This window comes from Solanum pennellii, chromosome 7 (genome assembly GCF_001406875.1).
Source record: "Solanum pennellii chromosome 7, SPENNV200".
Classification (NCBI taxonomy): Eukaryota; Viridiplantae; Streptophyta; class Magnoliopsida; order Solanales; family Solanaceae; genus Solanum; species Solanum pennellii.
The window spans coordinates 56,779,105-56,785,749 of record NC_028643.1 but is presented as its reverse complement, the minus strand read 5'-3'; positions in this window follow the sequence as shown (position 1 = coordinate 56,785,749).

Below are 6,645 nucleotides of genomic sequence, written 5' to 3'. Positions count from 1 at the left end.
AGTGTAACTTAGTTGGAAATCCCAAGGAGTGGTTTCTCGACTCAGGTGCCACTAGACATATTTGCTCTGCGAAAGAAGCCTTAGCAACGTACACTCCTGCTGAGTACAATGCAGATTTATTCATGGGAAACACATCAACAAAAAGGATTGCAGGAACTGGGAAAGTAATGTTGAAAATGACATCCGGAAAGGTGTTGACTTAGAACAATGTTCTACATGTCCCTACTATTAGGAAGAATTTAGTTTCTGCTGCACTACTCGTTAAGAACGGGTTTAAGTGTGTCCTAGTTAGTGATAAAGTTGTAATAAGTAAGAATGAAATGTTCAAAGGAAAGGGCTACCTCAATGAGGGTCTTTTCAAACTAAATGTAATGGTTGTTGACAGTATTAATAAAAATTCTTCTTCTGTATACTTTTTGGAGTTAAGTGATTTATGGCATGCCCATTTGGGACATGTAAATTACAAAGCCTTGCGAAAATTGGTTAATCTAGAAGTATTGCCTGATTTTAAATGCGATAAGTCAAAATGCGAAATTTGTGTGGAAAGTAAGTTTGTTAAACATCCTTACAAGTCTGTTAAAAGAAATTCTAAAACTTTAGACTTAATTCACACAGATATATGCGATATGAAGTCAACACCATCTCGTGGTGGAAAAAAGTATTTTATAACTTTTATTGACGACTGCATTCGATTTTGTTATGTATATTTGCTTAATAGTAAGGATGAAGCAACTGATGCATTTAAGCAATACAAAAATGAAGTGGAAAACCAATTGAATCTAAAGATAAAAATGATTCGGAGTGATAGGGGTGGAGAATATGAATCTCCTTTTGCAGAGATATGTTTGGAATATGGTATTATTCATCAAACTATTGCACCTTATACACCACAGTCAAATGGTTTGGCAGAATGGAAGAACATAACGTTAAAGGAAATGATGAATGCCTTAATGATCAATTCTGGTTCACCGCGAAATCGTTGGGGGGAAGCCATCCTTACAGCTAATAAAATACTCAATAGAGTACCCCATCGAAAAACACAATCAATTCCATATGAGTTGTGGAAAGGAAGAAAACCCAACTTGAAATATTTCAAAGTGTTGGGGTGTTTAGCCAAGGTAGAGGTTCCTTTACCGAAGAGGATTAATATTGGACCCAAAACAATAGAATGTGTCTTTATTGGGTATGCTGTGAATAGTAAAGCCTGTCGATTTTTGGTTCACAAATCTGATAATCCTGAGATTCATGTTAATACGATAATTGAATCAGATAATGCAGAGTTTTCTGAAACTATTTATCCGTATAAAACTGAAAGTGAGTCAACAAGTGAAAGACCTAAACGACCACGAGAAGAATCAATGGAAAATATTCTAACAAGTGAGGAACCTAGGCGAAGTACTCGACAACGAAAATTTGTTTCTTTCGGACATGATTTTGTAGCACTATTGCTTGAAAATGAGCCTCAAACATTTAAAGCAGTTATGTCTTCGTCAAAGTCAACTTATTGAAAAAAAGCAGTCAATAGTGAGATTGAATCAATTTTAAGCAATTTGGGAATTGACTGATCTTCCTCCAGGAAATAAACCTTTAGGATCAAAGTGGATCTTTAAAAGGAAAAAGAAACCTGATGGGACTATTGACAAATATAAGGCTAGACTGGTAGTCAAAGGGTACAGACAAAAGGAAGGTCTGGACTACTTTGACACATACTCTCGAGTAACAAGGATAACATCAATTAGGATGTTAATAGCACTAGAAGCAGTGCATGATCTTAAAATCCACCAAATGGATGTAAAGACAGCCTTCTTAAATGGATAGTTAGAGGAAGAAATTTACATGGAACAACCTGAAGGGTTTATAGTTCCTGGTAAAGAAAAGAAAGTGTGCAGACTTGTGAAGTCACTTTATAGACTCAAGCAAGCACCCAAACAATGGCATGCTAAATTTTATCAAATAATGTTGGCAAATAGATTCAAGATTAACGAATGTGATAAATGTGTTTACATTAAAAACGTTATGAATCATGAAGTCATTGTTTGTTTGTATGTTGATGACATGTTAATAATGAGTAAAGAAATTGACGATATAAATGCTACTAAGCGCATGTTGTCCAGCAAGTTCGATATGAAAGACTTATGAGTTGCAGATTTGATCTTAGGGGTCAGGATTATCAAAACTCCCCAGGGACTAGTATTATCTCAATCTCATTATATTGAAAAAGTATTGGATAAGTTCAATTACTTGAATTTCAATGTAGTAAAAACTCCAATTGATTTAAGTTGTACATTTAAAAAGAATGAAGGTTAAAGTGACTCTCAATTGGAATATGCCAGAGTGTTGGGAAGTTTGATGTATATTATGAATTGCACGCGACCAGATATAGCATGTGCTATTAGTAAACTGAGTCGGTACACTAGTAATCCGAATCAAACTCACTGGATGGCTATGAAACGTGTGTTGGGTTATCTAAAATGGACGAAACATTAAGCTTTGCATTATAATAAATATCCTGCTGTGATTGATGGATATAGTGATGAAAATTGGATCACCGGGTCAAATGATGTAAAATCCACGAGTGGTTATGTATTCATACATGGTGGTGGAGCTGTCTCTTCGAAATCTTCCAAACAGACATGTATTGCTCGCTCCACAATGGAATCTGAATTCATTGCTTTGGATAAGGCTGGTGAAGAAGCGGAATGGCTCCGGAATTTCCTAGAGGATATTCCATTCTGGCCCAAACCTGTTGGACCAATTTGCATACATTGCGATAGTCAAGCAGCAATAGGTAGGGCAGGGAGCGTTATGTACAACGGGAAGTCTCGTCATATACGACGTAGACATAACACCGTAAGACAACTTCTCTATTGTGGAATTATCACAATTGACTATGTAAAGTCAAGCGATAATGTGTCAGATCCACTAACGAAAGTCCTAGCGAGAGAGGCATTTGAAAGATCATCTAAGGGAATGGGTTTACGGCTTAGGACAAGTCAGCATGACGGTAACTCTATCTAGCAAACTAGAGATCCCAAGAGCTAGATTCAAGGAGAAAAATAAAGTTGTGGCTGACGGTTCGACATTGTCAATTAACTCAATCCATTCTCATGATGAAGAGAATGTTCATGAAAAGGTTAAGACTTTAGGGCTTGTTAATGAGGTAATAAAGCTTAAAGTTTTTAATGATTTGCTAAGTTTGGTAGATTTGACCAAATAGTGTATCTACGAGATGACACGGTTAGAAATCACCTATGTGAGTGTGAAGTGGAAGCCGCTTCAAAGAGAATTTTATGTCAAAAGCCTATTATCTATACACTCATAAAATCAGGAGGTGTTCATGGCTGAAACGAACACAACCATAAGAATCATATACAGTAAAGGGTTAATTGTGTGACATATGATTGTCTAGGTATACACCAAAGTTCGACGGTTCAAAGATATCACATCTACTGATTGACCGAGTATATCCGACATATGTTCACTACGGAAAGTCCAAGGGGAAACCTACTTATCCAGATGCAATTAATCCTTGCTTGTAAAGTACACAATTGTCCGTGCATTCCTATGTTATAACTATTCCCCATCAATGTGGGGGATTGTTGGGTATGTAGCAAGAATTGATAGGAAATAGAGGGAAGGAGAGGAATTTGAAAAGTTCAGAACTTGAAAGGTTGGGAACTTGAAAAGTCCTCTAATGCTTTAATGCAAAAGGCAATAGTCCCTCATCGATAATGGAAATGAAAATAGGAGATTTTAAATAAATAAACACTCCTATTAATTGTTAAAAGGGTTGGAAAGAGGGACCCCCCTCGCGCCGTCGTCGTCGTCGCTCGCTTCGGCTACGGCTACGGCTTCGGCTTCGGCTTTGCTTTGGCTTTGGCAAATGATCGATCGAGAGATAATTTTTTGGACAAATTTATTTTAACTATTTATTTAATTAATTAAATGGCCAAAAATTATTTTTCAATTAATTAGTTGATAACAGAAGTGAACCGAATGCTTTCAACTTTTTAGTTAACCCGACCCGACTCGGATCCGCGTGCGTGACCCGTTTCAAATTCCATTATATTTAAAAATTCCCGCCATGACTTTTCTGAAAGGTTGCAACTTTCAGGAACAGTCAATACCATTTGAAAGTTTGCAACCTTTCATTAATTGTCGTGTCAATTCTGAAAGGGTTGCAACCTTTCAGAATATATATTCTTCTTGCCTATAAACACCATTCAGTCTTCAGAATATTTCCCTACGAATTTTCTGATCTTCCTTACTCTTTAAAACACTATTTCTTCGTGTACTTTCCTGGTGTGGATTGATTCGCTGACAGTAGAGTTTTTGGTATCTATACTCTACTGATTAAGATCATTTTACCCTGGGAGGTTACATTCCAAATCAAACCTCGGATACTAAAGGGGAATAATTTCCTTAAGGGGACACTGTGAATTCAGTGGACTGGATTTTCTTCCTAAATTATTAAAAAGAGTATTCCAAATTATGGTAAGTTTTTACAGATTCAATTATTTTTTACAAATAAATTTCTGTTCATCTTACTTACTGGTTCTAAAAATCTCTGTTACTTCGTGTTTCTGAATGATTTATTACAACCAGTAATTTATGATTTTAATAACACAGATTGGCAACGTACCAGAATGTGGAAATTTTTAATAGGAAAAAGATCAAGTCCACTGAATTCACAGTGTCCCCTTAAGGAAATTATTCCCCTCTAGTATCCGAGGTTTGATTTGGAATATGACCTCCCAGGGTAAAATGATCTCAATCACCAGAGTATAGATACCACAAAATTCCGGTGTCAGCGAACCACTCAACGGCAGTAAAGTACACTTAGAATACTAGATTTAATAGTTGAAGAAGAAGTCCATAAATTCTATTTAAAATGAGAGGAAATCCCTCAATTTATAGATAACAAAGGATAGTGCGCAAAAGGTTCTTATTGTGCCTTACCGGAAAGGTCACACACCTTTGGAAAAGTCACAATCTTTCAGAAAGGTCGTCACCTTTCATAAAAGTCACAACTTTCCATAAAAGTCAAAAATTTTCATAAAATTCGCAACTTTTCATAAAAGTCACAACTTTTCATAAAAGTCGCGACATTTCATAAAAGTCACAACTCTTCATAAAAGTCGCAACTCTTCATTTTCCATTCACACCTTTTTAAAATCCAACAATCCCCCGCATGAATGGGGAATGACTCAAAGACAAAGAAACGGACAAGTATGTGTACTTTACAAGCAAGAATTAGTTGCATATGGATAAGTAGGTTTCCCCTTGGACTTTTGGTAGTGAACATATGTCGGATATACTCGGTCAATCGGTAGATGCGATATCTTTGAACCTTCGAACTTTGGTGTATACCTAGACAACCATATGTCACACAATTAACCCTTTACCATTTATGGTTCTGACGGTTGTGTTCGTTTTAGCCATGCACACCTCCTGGTTTCATGAGTGTATAGAAAGATGGGCTTTTTACAATCATCTTCTTTGAAGCGGCTTACACTTCACACTCACATAGGTGATATCTAACCGTGTTATCGCGTAGATACACTATTTGGTCAACTCTGCCAAACTTAGCAAATCATTAAAATCATTAAGCTTTATTAACTCATTTACAAGCCTTAATGTTGTATCCTTGTCCCTGAGCATTGTCTTCATCATGACAATGGATTGAGTTTATTGACAATGCCGAACCGTCATTCACAACTTTGTTTTTCTCCTGAATCTAGCTCTTGGGATCTCCAGTCTGCTAGTTAGAGTTACCGCTATGATGACTTGTCCTAAGCCGTAAATCCATTCCCTTAGATGATCTTTTAACTTTCTCTCTAGTTAGGCCATTTTGTAACTGGATCCGACACATTATCCTTTTGACTTTACATAGTCAATTTTGGTAATTAAACTAGATAGTAGTTTTGTAACAGTATCATGTCTATGTCGTATATGACGAGACTTTTCGTTATACGTCATGCTCCACGCCCTACCTATTGCATCTTGACTGTGAAAGTGTATGCATACTAATGTCAATGGTTTGGGCCAAAACAGAATATCTATCAAGAAATTCCGGAGTCTTTTAACTTATTCACCGACCTTATCTAGAGAACCTAGCTCAAAGATAATTGTAGAGCTAGCGATACATGTCTCTTTTGAAATATTTCTAAGAGACTGCTCCTCTACCAATAGTAAATACATTTCCACTCGTGAATTTTACTTCATTCTTCCGATGATAAGTATTATTTTAAATACTCCAAAACTCTATTTATTGTCATCTAATGAATTTATTTGGGATCACTTGTGAACGGACTCAGTTTAAAATAGCAAATGCTATATCTGATCGCACACACTATATGATATACATCATGCTTCCCAAAAATCTAGCACAATCCAATTGTGAGTCACTTTTGTTTTCACTCTTTTGAAATGCAAAGCTCACATTTATTGGACACTTGACAATATTGACATTCAAATATTTGAACTAGTTAAGTACCTTTTCAATGCAATGAGACCGTGAAAATGCTAAACATTATGGAGTTCTACGAATTCTTATATCTAAGATCGCATTAGCAACTCCAATAATTTTCATTCCACTTGTTTTATTGCATACGTTTAGTAGCATTTATGTCATTAGTGTCTCTA